Here is a 21814-nt window from a genome sequence, read left to right on the forward strand (position 1 = left end):
TGAGGACTGCGTTGTGGCGATACTGCAGGGCTGCTGAGTGCACCATACACGCGTTAATCACGTGTGGGAGCGTCTCGTTGTTGTGGCCACAGCGTCAGCAGGCTTTGTTGTTGTTTGCCCGTCCATCAAAGCGGCGACATCCGTTCAGAGGCACGACTCCGAGTCTGGCGCGATGTATAAAGCGCCAGTCTGCGAAGCGAGTGTATTTGCCTCCCGCTATGAAGTGGTTGGACGCTGTGGATTCCCTGGTGCACTCGAACACCTTCCCCTGGTCCGGTTTCCTGAGTAGGAAGTTGCGCAGGCGCTGCCTCAAACACTCGCGGAGCGTCCGCGAGAGAAGACGTTTGGCGCCCCCTCCCACCCGGACATGCTCGACGCCAGTGTTGACGGTGCGTCCCACGCTGTCATCATCGTGTTGCGGTCCATCGCCGCCATCTTCGAGGTGTCGTGTAGTCCCAAGCGCCGTCCTCTCCGTGGCCGGCTGCGTCACCCCTCCGATGCCGCCGTGTTCCGCGTCGTCAGCGATGGCGGGTCGGCCGCCGACCTCCACCTGCAACTCAGACAACAGTTCACTCCAGCGCCAGGTGACGCCACGCGGCGCTAGGCGCCTTGTGGCGTTCCTGACGCGTGTCCACAGTGACTGGATGTCACCTCCGTCACGTGCGAGGTCGCCCTCGGTGCTGCCGCTAAGGTAGGTGGCCAAGTCGGGTCGACTTGGCTCCCTCCCCAGCCGGCGGCGCGCGGCCGTAGATAGAGTGGCCCAGGCGATGTCGCGGACGGTGGCGTCGTCGCAGTGTAGCATGCGGAAGCCGTGGACGATCGTCGAGATGTCCGCAGCGTCCGCGAGCGGCGTCAGGCCGCATCCTCCCTCTCCCAGCGCGAGGTACAGCTGTTCAGTGGACGCACGCTGTGGAAGGAAGAGCCATGATTTGACAGCCGCTTTCACTGCCTTGTCAAGTGCAGATAGCGGCCCCTTGCGTACCGCTCCGCCCCGCATGACAAAGTCAAGCCTGGGAAGGAGGAAGACACGCACAGCGTCGATCTTCTGCCAGGGAGCCAGCAGGGAAGCGTCCAGGTGCTGCAAGTCGCGTCGAATTGCCGCGATCGCATCCGTTGGCGTCTGCGAGACTTTGTACCCGGTGGGGACGCCAAGATGGAGGTAGGCGTCACCCGCACCGAGCACGGCTGGTTCTCCCCCTTGCAGGGCGAATACCGAGCCTAGTGTCTGCCGACGGCGGATGTGAAGCGTGGCACACTTCGACGGCTTGAAGGTAAGCCCGGCCCACGTCGCCGCCTCACCCACAACATTGAGGAGCGTCTGCATCGCCTCTGAATCTCGCGCCAGAAGCACGATATCGTCCGCATACGCCAGTGCACTCACACTGACGCCGCAAAGCGGAATACCACACTCATTTCTGAGCGAGGTTGCGGCGCGAAGTACCGGCTCGAGCGCGAGGTTAAAGACGATGGGCGACAGTGGACAGCCCTGCTTGACCCCCGCCAGGATCTCTATCTCCTCCGTTAGTCCGTCAGATGTACGGACACGGGTGGAGCAACCATCGTACATGTCGGCAATTAGATGGTGCAATTGCTCTGGCAGTCCCATCCTGCTCAGTACTCCAAGGAGGTGAGCGTGAGGCACTGAACCAAAAGCATTCGCTAGATCAAGCCAAGCAAAGCATGCTTGGCCTCCCCTGCGCCTTGCATCATCAATTGCCGTCTGCACAATGAAGTTGTGCTCATAGCAGCCTTCAAACGTGCGGAAGCCCTTCTGTTCTGGGGAGAGCAGGTTCAAACGCTCTGCCCAGAGTGAAGTGCGGTCCGCAACGATTGCAGCAAAGAGCTTAGAGATGGTGGAGCTCAATGCTAAAGGCCGCCAGTTCGTCACGTCCGAGACGTCCCCTTTCTTGTGGATGAGGACGGTAGTGGATACTTTCCACTGCACCGGAGTCTTCCGCTCATTCCAGCAGCGCGAGAAGATCCTAGCTAGCACATGGCAGCCAGGATCCTCACGTCGCAAGTCTGAGTAGGTGACTCCGTCTGCCCCAGGAGCAGTGTTGCTCGCCTTCTGGAGCCGCTGTTGCACCTCCGCGGAGGTGATCAGCGACAGGACCTCCTCGCTGACATCAGGAGGCGTGGTGGCGGCAAAGTCCGGGACAGCAGTTGGTAAATCTGTAACAGAGAAGTCAGATTTAGAATATACCCCCTTAAAGTGCTCCGTGAGCACGTTGCCATCGATTTGGCAGTACGGCGACGTCTCGCCCAGGACGCGCTGCATCGCCTTGCGTCGGTCCGCGCGGTACAGCTTCTGAATCTCAGACGCTGCATTCGCGTCGTACCGACGCTCGGCGGCCGCCGCGCGCCGTGCGCCACGTCCACCGCGCTGCCCACCGCGGCCGCGTGTAGGGGCAGGGGGAGGGGGATAGGCAGCAGCGTCGGCGCGGCCCTGGCCGCGGTGCGCTGCTGCTGGTGGCCCATCCTGTCGATCTCCGGCTGCCTGACGTTGTGGCTTCGTCTCGGCGATCTCGGAGATGAAGTCCTCGACGACCGCGACGAATGCGTCCCATGGCTGGTTGTGGACGCTCTCCAGGGCCGCCAGCCAGCGCCGCTGCCTCTCCGTTAGCCGAGCGTCGGCCAGGGGAGGGGGGCGGCGGAGCTGCCTCAGTTGCGCCCTGTTCGGAGGGTACAGGAGGGTCTGTCAGGTCAGGTGGAGGACGGGAGTTTTGCGGCGGGAGGTTGGGACTGGGACGGTCGTTACGACGTCGGCGTCTCCTCTTCTTGCTGCCATGTCTCGGAGACGCAGCTGCAGTCCCTCCGCTCACGTCGCGCCGCTCCGTCGTCTGCGTCGGTGGTGGTGCCGTGCTGCCATCTGGCGTGCGCCGCGCAGTGCTGCTTTCGGTCGCCGCGCCGTTGACCGGTGGCGCAGCGGTAGCAGCAGGGGCCGGTGTAGCTCGCGCCGGCCTGGCGCTCGGGTCGGGCGCACTGCGGCTGGTGTTCGCCGTGCCGCCAACAGATGGCCCGGCGGTCGCCAGCGGCCCGCCGCCGGCGCAAGAAACACGAGGTGTAGCTCGCGCCGGCCGACTGGGCACGCCAGCTCGCCCCGGGCCGCTGTTACGCGGACTGGGTGCCCGACGATCGCTGCCAGATGGCGCAGTGGTCGCAGAGGTGGCCGGTGTAGCCCGCGCCGGCACTGCGCTCGGGCCCGGCGCACCGCGGCTGGTGTTCGCCGCGCCGCCAACAGATGGCCCAGCGGTCGCCCGCGCCCGGCCGCCGGCGCGAGGTACACCTCGTGTAGCTCGCGCCGGCCGCCCAGGCGCGTTGGCTCGCGCAGGGCCGCTGTTACGCGGACTGGGCGGTATAATGCGCCGTCGGTCCGGAGGTGGCGGTCTGCGTCCTGTAGCACGGCGTCTGTCCCTCCGTGGGGTGACTATTTGCCACTCATTATCTGAAACAGGAGCTGTTTTGTTAGTAACACTCCCTGCCTGAGCGGAGACGGAGTGACGGGCGTCACTCGACGTGGCCGCCGGCAGGGCAGAGGAAACACGGCGCGTATACGTCTGCGACCGCACAAGCACCACACCGTCCGGTACATCCGCCGGGCTCGCGGCCTTTGGTGCGTCAAACAGCGGCGCGGCTGCGCCGTGAGTAACAACACCACCGGCCGCGGCGAGCGAGGCAGCCTGCCTGCCACTGTCCACCCGCATCGCAGAGCCACCTTTTGGCGGCGCAGCGAATGCGGGCGGCAGTCCCAGGCCGGTACCCATACTCCCGACAGATGGCGGGCGGGAGGCGCCCGTGGCAGCCGCACGACGTGGCCAGCGTACCCCACTGGGGGCAATGGCCGGCACGGGCAGCGGCGAGCCGCGGCCCTTGCCGGACACTGCGCCTCTGGCCGGAGCGACGCGTTCGGCGGCAGGCGTCGGCAGCGTGCTGCCTTCACCTCCCGAACTTGCGCTCGGCACTCGTGGCGACGCGGTTGACGTCGCGGAGCGTATCAGCAGGGGGATGCCAGACCACCTCGGCGTGCGCACACACAGTACGCACGACGCGGGGGTAGCAACCACCGCCGTCCTGGGCGTCGCAGACGCCTGCACACTCACACAGGGTGAGGGCAAGGCAGCCTGTGAGCCCACCACGCTACTGCGGGTCAGGACCGCCGCGTATGTTAAACCTAAGTCCAGCCGGTCTGTCCTACTAGCTTCGGGGACCGGACTGGGCTGTGGCCATAGCCCCTCTCTAATATCTAAGGCTAGGCGGCCTATGGTACTAGCTTCCCGAGCCGCTTTCGCCTGTGGCTTTCGCCCAGCACTAACTAAGGACGAAGGGCCTGTCCTACTAGCTTCGGGGGCCCTCGCCTGTGACCTCCCGCCGGCCGACCTCTCTGGGTGCCCCAGAGAGCCGGACACGGCATCGTGTCCCATACTCACACTCCCCCGACTGGCAGCGCCGGGGGTAGCGGACTCTGCATTGCAGGACCGCTGATGTGCCGGCAGCTTCTTCAGCTGCGGGTCGCGTCGGCCGCAAAACGCGCACTCGAAAACGGGAACCGTTTCCGGGTCGTGCAGCCTCCTGTAGTGGCGGAGAAGGGCCGAGTGGTCCTTGTACTCGCCAAAAGTAGGTCTCCCGGCGGCCTTGGTGACGAAGCAGATCCGGCAGCGGAAGACGTCCGCCGGCAGCGTCACACCAAGCTCCATTGTTCGGGTCGCGGACCTGAAACAAGAGAATAGGCGCGACCGCTTCCCGGTGCAGAAATCAGCCCATATTAGCTCGTATTAAGCTGATAAGAACAGATACTACAATTTGATCTTAGCCAAAAGGCCGAGAAGCGATCGAGTTTAATATTCTGGTCCTGCGATGCAGGACGTATCAGATACTAAGCTGATAAGAACAGATACTACACTTTGATCTTAGCCAAAAGGCCGAGAAGCGATAAGGAAAATCCGCAGTGGAAGGGCCTAAATGCTTGCAGCGTGTGCGCTCCACATGTGGGAGTGACACACGGTGGTACGGGCCGATATGGCAACAGGCGACCGTCGAAAACATCGCAAAGCGAGTGCCGGAAGGAACGACATTTCACGAGAGCACTCATCAACAGCCCAGTACTAGCCTCCATGTCGAAGAGTAAACTGCGACTCCCATTTGAACGCCGCTAGCTGCCAGGGCAGCGGAGAAGCCGTGACGCCGCCCCACAGCAGCGCCAGGCCGGCGCGAGCTAGACCGTCGCGAGGCCGGCGCGAGCTACACCTAGCCGAGTGCTTACATCGTCCACCGCCAACTGCATATGTGTGTGTGTGTGTGTGTGTACACACGTATTCTGCGTGCGTGCGGCGGCGGCGACGACGTTCGCGAGGAGCTAAGGTCATAACTCCAAAAAATTTATTTAAAATTATCTGTGGCCGGACCATAAGAGACGCCAACGAGGCATCCGAAGGCACTGTCCTGTGCCCCCATAAATTACCGGCCTAGTGTAATGCGGCTGCAAGAGCGGTCAAGCACACAGCAAAAAAAAAAAAAAAAAAAAAAAAAGTACTTAAGATAATCTAAATTAATTAAAACAATACGTGGTGTGTAAGCAGCTAACTACTGGGGACATCGACATCTACGACAAGTTTTGTCACCAGCTGAATATCTGATCACTGCAGAATATTAACCCATTTCAGGCTATGTTTTAATTAATTTTAGGTGGGCCGATCCCGGCGGTACTGCAATGCCGGGCCAACCCGCGACAGAGGTGGAGCAAGCCCCTAGCACTCCGTCATGAGCCAAAAATGAGTTTAATATTCTGGTCCTGCGATGCAGGACGTATCAGTTACTAAGCTGATAAGAACTGATTTTTTAGTCATTGAGGTAATATTTGGGAAGGAAGCTTAGGAAAGGTTCAACTTCGGTAGGAATTAGCCGCGAAGGTGTTGCTCGACGGCGCCTGCCATTCACCGGAGCGTCACACTTCGGGCGGACGTAACTAAGAATTATCTTAGGAATAAGAGATCTTGGTGTGACCCAGAGAATTGTTCTGGCCAAGATAGAGCGTGTCATACGCTTGTGTTCAACCCCGGTGGAGATCCAGACGTAGCTGGCCGGGGGAAAAATAGGAAAGCGAGCAGAGTGAAGGATCATATGCCTGGGATCATATGTCACTACCACTGTGCCGCCGGTGTCAACAGCAGAGGCTGGACACACACGAGACCGGTCTGCATCTGCCGCGCTCCAGATCGCCATCTCTCGATCGAGCAGGGGGCAGATGGGGCCTGAGCATCTCGCAACCCTCGTCAAAATCGGGAGAAAATGAGGGAGAAGTATTCAATGCAGGGCGAGTCCGGCAGAAGCACCAGCAGTTGCTGCCCTCACAGCAAGGCTGGCCACGTTCCGGAGCCGCCACTGCAGCTTCGTCATAATCGGGCATTGGGAGACCAATGACTAAAGAAATACATCGCGTATCTAGTGTTTTGTATCCGACCTTACCAGCATTAAGCTGATAAGAACAGATACTACACTTTGATCTTAGCCAAAAGGCCGAGAAGCGATAAGGAAAATCCGCAGTGGAAGGGCCTAAATGCTTGCAGCGTGTGCGCTCCACATGTGGGAGTGACACACGGTGGTACGGGCCGATATGGCAACAGGCGACCGTCGAAAACATCGCAAAAGCGAGTGCCGGAAGGAACGACATTTCACGAGAGCACTCATCAACAGCCCAGTACTAGCCTCCATGTCGAAGAGTAAACTGCGACTCCCATTTGAACGCCGCTAGCTGCCAGGGCAGCGGAGAAGCCGTGACGCCGCCCCACAGCAGCGCCAGGCCGGCGCGAGCTAGACCGTCGCGAGGCCGGCGCGAGCTACACCTAGCCGAGTGCTTACATCGTCCACCGCCAACTGCATATGTGTGTGTGTGTGTGTACACACGTATTCTGCGGCGGCGGCGGCGGCGGCGGCGGCGGCGGCGACGACGTTCGCGAGGAGCTAAGGTCATAACTCCAAAAAATTTATTTAAAATTATCTGTGGCCGGACCATAAGAGACGCCAACGAGGCATCCGAAGGCACTGTCCTGTGCCCCCATAAATTACCGGCCTAGTGTAATGCGGCTGCAAGAGCGGTCAAGCACACAGCAAAAAAAAAAAAAAAAAAAAAAAAAAAAAAAAAAAAAAAAAAAAAAGTACTTAAGATAATCTAAATTAATTAAAACAATACGTGGTGTGTAAGCAGCTAACTACTGGGGACATCGACATCTACGACAAGTTTTGTCACCAGCTGAATATCTGATCACTGCAGAATATTAACCCATTTCAGGCTATGTTTTAATTAATTTTAGGTGGGCCGATCCCGGCGGTACTGCAATGCCGGGCCAACCCGCGACAGAGGTGGAGCAAGCCCCTAGCACTCCGTCATGAGCCAAAAATGAGTTTAATATTCTGGTCCTGCGATGCAGGACGTATCAGATACTAAGCTGATAAGAACAGGTTTTTATTTATCGAGATAATTCTTAGTTACATTTTTAAGAAGTATAAATTTAAGAAAGAATATTCATGACTCTATACAATGCGAGTTTTACAGATTTATTAAGTTTAGAAAAAATTTAAGAGAAACGGTTCTAACCGTACTTAAGTATTTAATCACTATTCTAGTTCGTGGGTTAAGCCCACTACTTAAATATCATGAGGCCGCGTTAGGCGCGGATTCTTAAGTATATAACCTTAAGATTAATCCCGCGTTAGGCGCGGCCTTACTTACGTCAGACCAGGGGTAAATTGGACCTAATTTAGGGGCTATTTTATTTTATTCATCTCCATGCCCTGACAGCACACTGCACATGCACGGCTGCCAGCGGCTGGTGCGCCACGCACGCAGGCGGGTCACACTCAGCCGGACTTCTCCCCTCTGTCCGCCTTGCGGCAGACGTCACTGGGGTGTCGTGGCAGGAGGGTGTTGCTTCCCACGCTGGCTGGAGACTGCCGGGCAGTAGGCACACGCGCAGCGCCGCCTAGCACCGCGCCAACCGAGGTGGGGGCCATATTCGGCGGCCACCACAGAGGGAGGGGCACCAGGCAGCACCGCACGTACCGCTACTGACTCGGCACTGCTGCAGTGCGGCGCGAAGATGGTGTAGCGCCGCAGATCCCGCGTCGTGTAGGAGAATCTCGACACCGCCGACACGAAGGCACCGACCTCGAAGTTCTCCGACGACTGCAGTCTCGAGGGTCTCGCAGCCTGACGTCAGAGCATGTCACAGTCTAGGGGGACACATACTGGCGATGGCCAGTGATGTGTTCCACGTAGATGTCGCGGGACCACTTGATGGTGTCAGACACCATCAATCGCCGCATCAGTTGGCAGTAGCGGCTGGCGATGCCTAGGTGCCGAAGCACCGCATCGTTCTGGCGGTCCCACGCCCCCAGACTGCCGACAACCAGGGCGTCGACAGTGACGGAATAGCCGCGAGCGGCTAATCCGCGCGCAACGTCGGCGTACTTTATCCTCTTCAGTTGCCGAGCGTTGTCGAGCGCAATCCGCCTATTCTCGAAGGGGATTGTCACATCGACGATGGTCACAGTCTTCGCGGCCTCGTCAGTTATTACGAGGTCCGGACGCAGCCCGCTGCTGTCCCCTATGACGGCTTGGTTGATCCTGATGTCAGGAACAGCAGTGTTTCCTCTTCTTGGTCGCCCAGCGACTGCTGTTGCAAGGCGGTTGAGGACTGCGTTGTGGCGATACTGCAGGGCTGCTGAGTGCACCATACACGCGTTAATCACGTGTGGGAGCGTCTCGTTGTTGTGGCCACAGCGTCAGCAGGCTTTGTTGTTGTTTGCCCGTCCATCAAAGCGGCGACATCCGTTCAGAGGCACGACTCCGAGTCTGGCGCGATGTATAAAGCGCCAGTCTGCGAAGCGAGTGTATTTGCCTCCCGCTATGAAGTGGTTGGACGCTGTGGATTCCCTGGTGCACTCGAACACCTTCCCCTGGTCCGGTTTCCTGAGTAGGAAGTTGCGCAGGCGCTGCCTCAAACACTCGCGGAGCGTCCGCGAGAGAAGACGTTTGGCGCCCCCTCCCACCCGGACATGCTCGACGCCAGTGTTGACGGTGCGTCCCACGCTGTCATCATCGTGTTGCGGTCCATCGCCGCCATCTTCGAGGTGTCGTGTAGTCCCAAGCGCCGTCCTCTCCGTGGCCGGCTGCGTCACCCCTCCGATGCCGCCGTGTTCCGCGTCGTCAGCGATGGCGGGTCGGCCGCCGACCTCCACCTGCAACTCAGACAACAGTTCACTCCAGCGCCAGGTGACGCCACGCGGCGCTAGGCGCCTTGTGGCGTTCCTGACGCGTGTCCACAGTGACTGGATGTCACCTCCGTCACGTGCGAGGTCGCCCTCGGTGCTGCCGCTAAGGTAGGTGGCCAAGTCGGGTCGACTTGGCTCCCTCCCCAGCCGGCGGCGCGCGGCCGTAGATAGAGTGGCCCAGGCGATGTCGCGGACGGTGGCGTCGTCGCAGTGTAGCATGCGGAAGCCGTGGACGATCGTCGAGATGTCCGCAGCGTCCGCGAGCGGCGTCAGGCCGCATCCTCCCTCTCCCAGCGCGAGGTACAGCTGTTCAGTGGACGCACGCTGTGGAAGGAAGAGCCATGATTTGACAGCCGCTTTCACTGCCTTGTCAAGTGCAGATAGCGGCCCCTTGCGTACCGCTCCGCCCCGCATGACAAAGTCAAGCCTGGGAAGGAGGAAGACACGCACAGCGTCGATCTTCTGCCAGGGAGCCAGCAGGGAAGCGTCCAGGTGCTGCAAGTCGCGTCGAATTGCCGCGATCGCATCCGTTGGCGTCTGCGAGACTTTGTACCCGGTGGGGACGCCAAGATGGAGGTAGGCGTCACCCGCACCGAGCACGGCTGGTTCTCCCCCTTGCAGGGCGAATACCGAGCCTAGTGTCTGCCGACGGCGGATGTGAAGCGTGGCACACTTCGACGGCTTGAAGGTAAGCCCGGCCCACGTCGCCGCCTCACCCACAACATTGAGGAGCGTCTGCATCGCCTCTGAATCTCGCGCCAGAAGCACGATATCGTCCGCATACGCCAGTGCACTCACACTGACGCCGCAAAGCGGAATACCACACTCATTTCTGAGCGAGGTTGCGGCGCGAAGTACCGGCTCGAGCGCGAGGTTAAAGACGATGGGCGACAGTGGACAGCCCTGCTTGACCCCCGCCAGGATCTCTATCTCCTCCGTTAGTCCGTCAGATGTACGGACACGGGTGGAGCAACCATCGTACATGTCGGCAATTAGATGGTGCAATTGCTCTGGCAGTCCCATCCTGCTCAGTACTCCAAGGAGGTGAGCGTGAGGCACTGAACCAAAAGCATTCGCTAGATCAAGCCAAGCAAAGCATGCTTGGCCTCCCCTGCGCCTTGCATCATCAATTGCCGTCTGCACAATGAAGTTGTGCTCATAGCAGCCTTCAAACGTGCGGAAGCCCTTCTGTTCTGGGGAGAGCAGGTTCAAACGCTCTGCCCAGAGTGAAGTGCGGTCCGCAACGATTGCAGCAAAGAGCTTAGAGATGGTGGAGCTCAATGCTAAAGGCCGCCAGTTCGTCACGTCCGAGACGTCCCCTTTCTTGTGGATGAGGACGGTAGTGGATACTTTCCACTGCACCGGAGTCTTCCGCTCATTCCAGCAGCGCGAGAAGATCCTAGCTAGCACATGGCAGCCAGGATCCTCACGTCGCAAGTCTGAGTAGGTGACTCCGTCTGCCCCAGGAGCAGTGTTGCTCGCCTTCTGGAGCCGCTGTTGCACCTCCGCGGAGGTGATCAGCGACAGGACCTCCTCGCTGACATCAGGAGGCGTGGTGGCGGCAAAGTCCGGGACAGCAGTTGGTAAATCTGTAACAGAGAAGTCAGATTTAGAATATACCCCCTTAAAGTGCTCCGTGAGCACGTTGCCATCGATTTGGCAGTACGGCGACGTCTCGCCCAGGACGCGCTGCATCGCCTTGCGTCGGTCCGCGCGGTACAGCTTCTGAATCTCAGACGCTGCATTCGCGTCGTACCGACGCTCGGCGGCCGCCGCGCGCCGTGCGCCACGTCCACCGCGCTGCCCACCGCGGCCGCGTGTAGGGGCAGGGGGAGGGGGATAGGCAGCAGCGTCGGCGCGGCCCTGGCCGCGGTGCGCTGCTGCTGGTGGCCCATCCTGTCGATCTCCGGCTGCCTGACGTTGTGGCTTCGTCTCGGCGATCTCGGAGATGAAGTCCTCGACGACCGCGACGAATGCGTCCCATGGCTGGTTGTGGACGCTCTCCAGGGCCGCCAGCCAGCGCCGCTGCCTCTCCGTTAGCCGAGCGTCGGCCAGGGGAGGGGGGCGGCGGAGCTGCCTCAGTTGCGCCCTGTTCGGAGGGTACAGGAGGGTCTGTCAGGTCAGGTGGAGGACGGGAGTTTTGCGGCGGGAGGTTGGGACTGGGACGGTCGTTACGACGTCGGCGTCTCCTCTTCTTGCTGCCATGTCTCGGAGACGCAGCTGCAGTCCCTCCGCTCACGTCGCGCCGCTCCGTCGTCTGCGTCGGTGGTGGTGCCGTGCTGCCATCTGGCGTGCGCCGCGCAGTGCTGCTTTCGGTCGCCGCGCCGTTGACCGGTGGCGCAGCGGTAGCAGCAGGGGCCGGTGTAGCTCGCGCCGGCCTGGCGCTCGGGTCGGGCGCACTGCGGCTGGTGTTCGCCGTGCCGCCAACAGATGGCCCGGCGGTCGCCAGCGGCCCGCCGCCGGCGCAAGAAACACGAGGTGTAGCTCGCGCCGGCCGACTGGGCACGCCAGCTCGCCCCGGGCCGCTGTTACGCGGACTGGGTGCCCGACGATCGCTGCCAGATGGCGCAGTGGTCGCAGAGGTGGCCGGTGTAGCCCGCGCCGGCACTGCGCTCGGGCCCGGCGCACCGCGGCTGGTGTTCGCCGCGCCGCCAACAGATGGCCCAGCGGTCGCCCGCGCCCGGCCGCCGGCGCGAGGTACACCTCGTGTAGCTCGCGCCGGCCGCCCAGGCGCGTTGGCTCGCGCAGGGCCGCTGTTACGCGGACTGGGCGGTATAATGCGCCGTCGGTCCGGAGGTGGCGGTCTGCGTCCTGTAGCACGGCGTCTGTCCCTCCGTGGGGTGACTATTTGCCACTCATTATCTGAAACAGGAGCTGTTTTGTTAGTAACACTCCCTGCCTGAGCGGAGACGGAGTGACGGGCGTCACTCGACGTGGCCGCCGGCAGGGCAGAGGAAACACGGCGCGTATACGTCTGCGACCGCACAAGCACCACACCGTCCGGTACATCCGCCGGGCTCGCGGCCTTTGGTGCGTCAAACAGCGGCGCGGCTGCGCCGTGAGTAACAACACCACCGGCCGCGGCGAGCGAGGCAGCCTGCCTGCCACTGTCCACCCGCATCGCAGAGCCACCTTTTGGCGGCGCAGCGAATGCGGGCGGCAGTCCCAGGCCGGTACCCATACTCCCGACAGATGGCGGGCGGGAGGCGCCCGTGGCAGCCGCACGACGTGGCCAGCGTACACCACTGGGGGCAATGGCCGGCACGGGCAGCGGCGAGCCGCGGCCCTTGCCGGACACTGCGCCTCTGGCCGGAGCGACGCGTTCGGCGGCAGGCGTCGGCAGCGTGCTGCCTTCACCTCCCGAACTTGCGCTCGGCACTCGTGGCGACGCGGTTGACGTCGCGGAGCGTATCAGCAGGGGGATGCCAGACCACCTCGGCGTGCGCACACACAGTACGCACGACGCGGGGGTAGCAACCACCGCCGTCCTGGGCGTCGCAGACGCCTGCACACTCACACAGGGTGAGGGCAAGGCAGCCTGTGAGCCCACCACGCTACTGCGGGTCAGGACCGCCGCGTATGTTAAACCTAAGTCCAGCCGGTCTGTCCTACTAGCTTCGGGGACCGGACTGGGCTGTGGCCATAGCCCCTCTCTAATATCTAAGGCTAGGCGGCCTATGGTACTAGCTTCCCGAGCCGCTTTCGCCTGTGGCTTTCGCCCAGCACTAACTAAGGACGAAGGGCCTGTCCTACTAGCTTCGGGGGCCCTCGCCTGTGACCTCCCGCCGGCCGACCTCTCTGGGTGCCCCAGAGAGCCGGACACGGCATCGTGTCCCATACTCACACTCCCCCGACTGGCAGCGCCGGGGGTAGCGGACTCTGCATTGCAGGACCGCTGATGTGCCGGCAGCTTCTTCAGCTGCGGGTCGCGTCGGCCGCAAAACGCGCACTCGAAAACGGGAACCGTTTCCGGGTCGTGCAGCCTCCTGTAGTGGCGGAGAAGGGCCGAGTGGTCCTTGTACTCGCCAAAAGTAGGTCTCCCGGCGGCCTTGGTGACGAAGCAGATCCGGCAGCGGAAGACGTCCGCCGGCAGCGTCACACCAAGCTCCATTGTTCGGGTCGCGGACCTGAAACAAGAGAATAGGCGCGACCGCTTCCCGGTGCAGAAATCAGCCCATATTAGCTCGTATTAAGCTGATAAGAACAGATACTACAATTTGATCTTAGCCAAAAGGCCGAGAAGCGATCGAGTTTAATATTCTGGTCCTGCGATGCAGGACGTATCAGATACTAAGCTGATAAGAACAGATACTACACTTTGATCTTAGCCAAAAGGCCGAGAAGCGATAAGGAAAATCCGCAGTGGAAGGGCCTAAATGCTTGCAGCGTGTGCGCTCCACATGTGGGAGTGACACACGGTGGTACGGGCCGATATGGCAACAGGCGACCGTCGAAAACATCGCAAAGCGAGTGCCGGAAGGAACGACATTTCACGAGAGCACTCATCAACAGCCCAGTACTAGCCTCCATGTCGAAGAGTAAACTGCGACTCCCATTTGAACGCCGCTAGCTGCCAGGGCAGCGGAGAAGCCGTGACGCCGCCCCACAGCAGCGCCAGGCCGGCGCGAGCTAGACCGTCGCGAGGCCGGCGCGAGCTACACCTAGCCGAGTGCTTACATCGTCCACCGCCAACTGCATATGTGTGTGTGTGTGTGTGTGTACACACGTATTCTGCGTGCGTGCGGCGGCGGCGACGACGTTCGCGAGGAGCTAAGGTCATAACTCCAAAAAATTTATTTAAAATTATCTGTGGCCGGACCATAAGAGACGCCAACGAGGCATCTGAAGGCACTGTCCTGTGCCCCCATAAATTACCGGCCTAGTGTAATGCGGCTGCAAGAGCGGTCAAGCACACAGCAAAAAAAAAAAAAAAAAAAAAAAAAAAAAAAAAAAAAAAAAAAAAGTACTTAAGATAATCTAAATTAATTAAAACAATACGTGGTGTGTAAGCAGCTAACTACTGGGGACATCGACATCTACGACAAGTTTTGTCACCAGCTGAATATCTGATCACTGCAGAATATTAACCCATTTCAGGCTATGTTTTAATTAATTTTAGGTGGGCCGATCCCGGCGGTACTGCAATGCCGGGCCAACCCGCGACAGAGGTGGAGCAAGCCCCTAGCACTCCGTCATGAGCCAAAAATGAGTTTAATATTCTGGTCCTGCGATGCAGGACGTATCAGATACTAAGCTGATAAGAACAGATACTACACTTTTTTTTTTTTTTTTTTTTTTGATACTACACTTTTTTTTTTTTTTTTGGGCCTCCTTCCTCCCCTATAGCCCTTCCTTGTCCTCTCCAAATTTGCCGCCATCCTCGTGTGTCAACGCAGCACGTTAAGCAGTGTGCTGGTAGTGGCAAGCCTTATTGCCAGAAAACGAAATAAAAACAGAGGCACACTCTGCTATGCCTCAGGGAGCGTCGACACAATACTCAGAAACACACCTCTCTCTGCAGGTGTGAAGCAATTGGTGGTTTTGAACTAAAAGAAATAAATAAATAAAGACATAAATGAAGACAAAGTAAAACCAGGGATGGCAGGACACACAAATGAAACGGAACTGGCGAGATAACCCCATCGCCCATAGAATTAACGAAGGATAATCCTCTAAGAATATTACGTGTTTTCCAATTTTCCCAGAATTACTCATAAAACGTTTTCTCAATTCCCAGTGAACCAATTGTCAAATCAGTTGTGTCACAGAATAGCCTACTCCAGTGATGCCCAGAAGGCCAATTTCAAATTTAGGGTATACGAGGTGCCTTAGTTTTCCCTGAACACCTTTTGGTATCCATGAATCATGGCAACCTTCAAAAACCGAGCAAAGGTATTGGTGTATGTCCGGTCAGATTCCAACAGGCGATGCTGGCTCCACAGGTAATCCATGAAGGTGACAGCATCGGTGAGGAAAAGGTCATAGACCGTGAAAATGGTGTGGCCCAAGAGCCACACCATTGCGTTCCGTCGCGTCCGGGGCTTGGTTTGAAGATCAGGGGTAAGGAACCAGTCGATGGATACATTGTCCGGTGTCGTCCCACCAATCAGCGCTAAGAGCCCACGGGCAAGGTCCCACACTTCCGTGACGAGAGGGCAGAGGAGACGGTGTTCTCTAGTATCGATGTCACCACACCGGCCGCAAGCAGCCGATGGCCATAGACGGATGGCCGCCAGGCGATGATTGGTGGGAATCAAATTGTTGACTACACGATACCAGAGCGCCGAAACTTCCGTGGGAAGGGCGGAGTTGTTGATATTAGCCCAAACATGGCGCCAAATGACTGATGGTCGTCTGCCCTCCAATTTATGTGGTGTGGGCTGGCCGCGAAGTGCATGGTAAAGGCGCCGCGATGTGCGCGCCCTGTCCGTGGCCACTGGGAGGACATAACTGCGGTGGAGATAATAGTCTTTTACCGTCGTCAGCCGGAACGGAATATGCGTCAAACACACCGGTGCACACGCCGAGTGTGGACGATAACGGTCGAAGAGGACCGCTGTAGTCCCGCCTGGGTCGGCGTCGCGCAAAGTGGCAACACGGTGAATCAGCAGGGCCGCACATTTCCGGGAAAAGTCAATGAGGCCGAGGCCACCATCGACCTTCGGCAGCGTACAAGTCAGCGCATCAACCTTGAACAGCGCATGCCGCCACAAAAGCCAATATACCGCTTGTGATATGGCTCGGCCGATCTGTTTGGGTAGCGTAAGGAGTTGGGCGACATACCATGCCCGTGATAGGAGATAACCATTAATCAGCTGGACGCGTTGATGGAGGTCGAGTCGCCGATCAGCGTGGCTCACGCAAAGGCCTCGGATGCGTGTTAGAAGCCGCCGCCACGTGAGGGTTAACATACGCTGCGGACAGGCAGTCACCTCAAGACCCAAGATACGCTGTTCCCCCACAACGCGGTACCAGGGGCGTTCGACGGTCAACGAACGGGGCCCTAGCGGAAGCAGCACGGTCTTGTTGGGATTTAACTGAGCACCGGAGGCCCGTTCGTAGACGTCGAGGACGCGGCGAACGGAATCGATGTCCCTGGCGTTAGCAACAAACACACCAACGTCGTCGGCGTAGGCCGCACAGCGGAAGGTGACGCCGGGAAGAGCGACACCGTCGACCAACCGGCCAATGTCACGCAGCATGGGGTCTAGCGCTAAGGCAAACAGATACATCGACAAGGGACATCCCTGTTGAACCGACCGTCTGATAGGAATGGGGCGCGACCGGCAACCGTTCACCACGACAGTGGAATTCGCCCCATGCAAGAAGTTGCGGATGATGCGTATGAAGCGCTCCCCAAAACCCATCCGCGACATAACGGCCAGCAGGTAAGGGTGCGAGACTCTGTCAAAGGCACCGGCGAAGTCCAAGGAAAGAATGGCAGCTGAGGTGCGAGTGTCGGCGGTGAGGAGGACAACATCGCGGTACAGGGAAGCGGCGGTGAAGATGTTCCGACGCGAAACGCCACAGGATTGAGTGGGGCAAAGTACCTTAGTCATCGCCTGTTTGAGACGAGAGGCCACACATCGTGCCACCAACTTATAGTCAGTGCTAAGAACAGTGATAGGACGCAGGTCCTGAGCACGACAGTGGCCAGTCACCTTTGGAATAAGGGCAATACGTCCAGTTAAAAATTCGGCGGATAAGTCGCATCCAGCGAAAATCTCCCCGCACATTGTGCAGAAACGGTCGCCGAGCAGGTCCCAAAATTGTCGGTAGAACTCATAAGGGAGACCGTCGGGGCCAGGTGACTTGTGTCCCGGACAGGCACGGAGGACAGATGTGAGTTCAGCGAGTGTCAGTGGCTCGGTTAAAGAGCCGCGGTCATGACGATCCAAAGAAGTTGGCACCCCACTGATAAGTGCATGTTGTGCGGCGACGTCGACCTCAACATCCTGGAAGAGGTTGGTGAAATGGTCCGTCAGGTGTTGGAGGACTTCACGGTAGTCTGTGATACGCGTACCATCGTCTGCTTTAAGGCGCAGAATGGCGTTCTTCTTGGCACGAGTTCGTTCAGAGGCAAGGTGATAGATGGATGGCCTCTCGCCTTCAATCAGGTATTCAGAACGACACCGCACCACCATACCGTCGGCTTTCTCCCGAGAGAAGCGAAGGATTTTCGCTTTTATTTTGTTGAGGCGCATGCGGAGCTGATCATACCTGTCAGCAGGAAGAGTCAGGGCGTCAATGAGACACTGCTGATAGAAGGCTAACGTGCTACGTTTCCAGTGGGCGACGTCGCGACTATATTGTCGGAGAACACGTCGCAGCCGGGGTTTCGCACAGCGGATCCACCAAACCACCGTGGTAGGGTACCGGGAAGTGTCCGTGAGACAGTCCTGCCATGTTTTCGTGACAAGAGCACGAAGTTCGGGCATTGGCAGATGAAGGGTATTCATCTTCCAAAAGGTGCCACGAGGAACCGGGGCTGGACCCGCGATACGCAGGGAACACGAGTACGCACAGTGGTCACTAAAGGCCACGGGTATGACTTGGACGGCACAAAGGGCGGGAGTCAAATCAGTCGAGACATAAACACGATCTATACGGCTGGCTCCAGTGGGATAGATGTGGGTAAATTGCGTGTAGGCGGGATGAAAGTGGCGCCACGTGTCAGTAAGGTCAGCCGCTCGAAGGAGTGAAGCAAGCGCTTCACACCGCATAGGCGTCGGGACCTGGTCAACTCCGGCTACCACACAGTTGAAGTCTCCGCCAAAGACAATAGGGCGACGAGCTGCTAAGAAAGGGGGGATATCAGACTGAAAAAGTGTCGTTCTGTCATGCCTGTGGTTAGCACCGGAAGGAGCATAGACATTTAGAAAAAGGACATCTTGAAGGATACATGCAAGGACACGACCGTTGGGGAGCGTGGTAACATGGGATGGAGTGAACTCTGATCGGTAGAGCAAAGCAGTACCCCGCCGGGCGTCAGGGTCGATGTTATACAGTGCCTCGTAACCAACTAGGTCAGATAGAAAAGGGGCACAAACCTCCTGGAGAAATACCACATCAAACGCACCAAGGCGGAGAAAGTCCTTCAAAGAGCGAAGTTTGACCGGATTGGAGATGGAGTTAATATTGACCGTTAAAAGGGAGAGGGCTCCCGGCGGACGGTCAAAGGCAGGCATGGGAGAGCAACACAGAGGAAAGAACGGCATATAGGGTCACGGCCGTAGGGAAGCAGGTGTGGAAACATCCACATCGGAACCCCGCTATATCACCCCGGATATGAGAAAATAATACCAAGCAGCTCATGTGGGGAAAGCCCACTCAATCACGCATTTCATCGCCCTCGTCGTCAGCCCAGTTCAGGCCTCCCCCATCGGCAGGATAGTCCGAGCCAGGCGGCGCAGACGGTTCGGACGCAGTAGGATGTGAAAGGGTACGAGTACGCTGCAGTGGCTGATCGCTACCCTGGTCATGTTTCCGTTTTGCAGGGATCGCTCCCCGATCTCGCGATGAACTGATAAGAGCCTCTAGTTGTCGAGCAGTTTGCCGCATACCGCCCGAGCGGTCAGCGGAAACAGAGCGGGAAACCGAGGAGGCCTGAGAGTCAGTCTCACTGCCGCTTTCAGGGGGACGGGAAACGTCCGCCGCCTCCGCCGATTGGTCTGGGTTCGCCTTCTTGCGTCGATGACGACGGCGGGGGGACTTAGCGTCATCTGCCGGGAGGGGCGGGGTAGGAATAACGACCTCCATCTGTTCTATAGCGACCACATCACTCGCCATAGCGGGCACATCAGCCGCCGCCGGCGGTACCGCCACAACGGGCGCCCGGTCCGGGACGGGTTCGTCAACCGGTGCACTGGGTGCCGGTTGCACTGCATCTGGCGGGGGTGACACGTCAGGCCGCTCAGCGGGACGGCGGGCAGCACCCGCCACTACCTCGCTGAGGAGAGGCACAAGGTCGGTACCAGCAGCGCGTTCCCGCGGCAGTTGCACAGGGCGCCGGCGCGGGCAATCCACGCGGAGATGCTCCGTTGATTGACAAAGGGAGCAAGTCTGCGGTTGCCCAATATAGGTGACCTGGGCCCTGGTACTCGCAATATTTAAATACGACGGTACGTGCTGGCGGAGGTCCATGCGGACACTACGAACGCCGCTGTTGCCCTGGAAGCGGTAGGCACTGCCCCACCTCTCATTCGTGATGCTGAGCACCGTGCCATACCGCGACAAGACACGGCCGATGACTTCATTCGGACACTCAGGGGGTACGTTGAACACCCGCACAGTCCGTATGCCAAACCCAGACGGCACGATTGTCACTGTACCAACACTGCCATCGAAATAGCGGAACGGATGTTCGCCCGCTAGAGCCAGGCCATACTTTTCGTATTGCTCCTGGTTGACGAATTTCACAAATAACGAAAACAAGACGAAATCCAGTTGGAAGGTGTCAACATCATGTTCCGGTACACGTAGATCGCCAAAAATCCATTCTTGTATTTCAAACGCGGTCGGCCGCCTTGCGGCTCTGTCGAAAACACACTGTATACTATTCGACCGATTGGTCATGTCACCGCAAAAATGTCAACGACGGAGAAATAAAGAACAAACGAAACCTCGATCGCTATACGCGAGAGGTGACCCAAACCCGCGACAGAGCCCAACAGAACGCTCCGCTCGCGAGGTGCTTCTTAGCCAAAAGGCCGAGAAGCGATAAGGAAAATCCGCAGTGGAAGGGCCTAAATGCTTGCAGCGTGTGCGCTCCACATGTGGGAGTGACACACGGTGGTACGGGCCGATATGGCAACAGGCGACCGTCGAAAACATCGCAAAAGCGAGTGCCGGAAGGAACGACATTTCACGAGAGCACTCATCAACAGCCCAGTACTAGCCTCCATGTCGAAGAGTAAACTGCGACTCCCATTTGAACGCCGCTAGCTGCCAGGGCAGCGGAGAAGCCGTGACGCCGCCCCACAGCAGCGCCAGGCCGGCGCGAGCTAGACCGTCGCGAGGCCGGCGCGAGCTACACCTAGCCGAGTGCTTACATCGTCCACCGCCAACTGCATATGTGTGTGTGTGTGTGTGTGTACACACGTATTCTGCGTGCGTACGGCGGCGGCGGCGGCGGCGGCGGCGACGACGTTCGCGAGGAGCTAAGGTCATAACTCCAAAAAATTTATTTAAAATTATCTGTGGCCGGACCATAAGAGACGCCAACGAGGCATCTGAAGGCACTGTCCTGTGCCCCCATAAATTACCGGCCTAGTGTAATGCGGCTGCAAGAGCGGTCAAGCACACAGCAAAAAAAAAAAAAAAAAAAAAAAGTACTTAAGATAATCTAAATTAATTAAAACAATACGTGGTGTGTAAGCAGCTAACTACTGGGGACATCGACATCTACGACAAGTTTTGTCACCAGCTGAATATCTGATCACTGCAGAATATTAACCCATTTCAGGCTATGTTTTAATTAATTTTAGGTGGGCCGATCCCGGCGGTACTGCAATGCCGGGCCAACCCGCGACAGAGGTGGAGCAAGCCCCTAGCACTCCGTCATGAGCCAAAAATGAGTTTAATATTCTGGTCCTGCGATGCCGGACGTATCAGATACTAAGCTGATAAGAACAGATACTACACTTTTTTTTTTTTTTTTGTTTTTTTTTTTTTTGGGCCTCCTTCCTCCCCTATAGCCCTTCCTTGTCCTCTCCAAATTTGCCGCCATCCTCGTGTGTCAACGCAGCACGTTAAGCTGTGTGCTGGTAGTGGCAAGCCTTATTGCCAGAAAACGAAAATAAAAAACAGAGGCACACTCTGCTATGCCACATGGAACGTCGACACAATACTCAGAAACACACCTCACTCTGCAGGTGTGAAGCAATTGGTGGTTTTGAACTAAAGGAAATAAAGAAATAAAGACATAAATGAAGGCAAAGTAAAACCAGGGACGGCAGGACACACAAATGAAACGGAACTGGCGAGATAATCCCAACGCCCATAGAATTAACGAAGGAAAATCCTCTAAGAACATTACGTGTTTTCCAATTTTCCCAGAATTACTCATAAATGTTTTTCTCAAGTCCCAGGGAACCAATTGTCAAATCAGTTGTATCACAGAATAGCCTACTCCAGTGATGCCCAGAAGGCCAATGCCAAATTTAGGGTATACTAGGTGCTTTAGTTAACCCTGAACACCTTTTGGTATCCATGAATCATGGCAACCTTCAAAAATCGAGCAAAGGTATTGGTGTATGTCCGTTCAGATTCCATCAGACGATGCTGGTTCCACAGGTAATCCATGAAGGTGACAGCATCGGTGAGGGAAAGGTCATAGATCGTGAAAATGGTGTGGCCCAAGAGCCACACCATTGCGTTACGTCGCGTCCGGGGGTTGGTTTGAAGATCAGGGGTAAGGAACCAGTCGATGGATACATTGTCCGGTGTCGTCCCACCAATCAGCGCCAAGAGCCCACGGGCAAGGTCCCACACTTCCGTGACGAGGGGGCAGAGGAGACGGTGTTCTCTGGTATCGATGTCACCACAC

The 21814-nt window shown here is 58.0% G+C and overlaps 1 non-coding gene and 8 pseudogenes across 1 annotated transcript; all 9 read right to left on the bottom strand.

Moving 5' to 3' along the window:
• Nucleotides 1-4718: 4718 nt before the first annotated feature.
• On the bottom strand, nt 4719-4830 carry LOC126191713 (U2 spliceosomal RNA; annotated as a pseudogene).
• On the bottom strand, nt 4831-4931 carry LOC126191701 (U2 spliceosomal RNA; annotated as a pseudogene).
• A 746-nt stretch (nt 4932-5677) lies between these two features.
• Nucleotides 5678-5852, bottom strand: LOC126191700 (U2 spliceosomal RNA; annotated as a pseudogene).
• A 560-nt stretch (nt 5853-6412) lies between these two features.
• LOC126191707 (U2 spliceosomal RNA) lies at nt 6413-6525 on the bottom strand (annotated as a pseudogene).
• A 777-nt stretch (nt 6526-7302) lies between these two features.
• LOC126191699 (U2 spliceosomal RNA) lies at nt 7303-7517 on the bottom strand (annotated as a pseudogene).
• A 5885-nt stretch (nt 7518-13402) lies between these two features.
• On the bottom strand, nt 13403-13514 carry LOC126191714 (U2 spliceosomal RNA; annotated as a pseudogene).
• LOC126191702 (U2 spliceosomal RNA) lies at nt 13515-13615 on the bottom strand (annotated as a pseudogene).
• Nucleotides 13616-14381: 766 nt separating this feature from the next.
• On the bottom strand, nt 14382-14573 carry LOC126191674 (U2 spliceosomal RNA). Its single transcript, XR_007538440.1, has one exon. It is a non-coding gene; the product is annotated as a U2 spliceosomal RNA (small nuclear RNA).
• A 6175-nt stretch (nt 14574-20748) lies between these two features.
• LOC126191686 (U2 spliceosomal RNA) lies at nt 20749-20931 on the bottom strand (annotated as a pseudogene).
• Nucleotides 20932-21814: the final 883 nt, after the last annotated feature.

The sequence above is a fragment of the Schistocerca nitens genome, chromosome 6 (assembly GCF_023898315.1).
Source record: "Schistocerca nitens isolate TAMUIC-IGC-003100 chromosome 6, iqSchNite1.1, whole genome shotgun sequence".
Lineage (NCBI taxonomy): Eukaryota > Metazoa > Arthropoda > Insecta > Orthoptera > Acrididae > Schistocerca > Schistocerca nitens.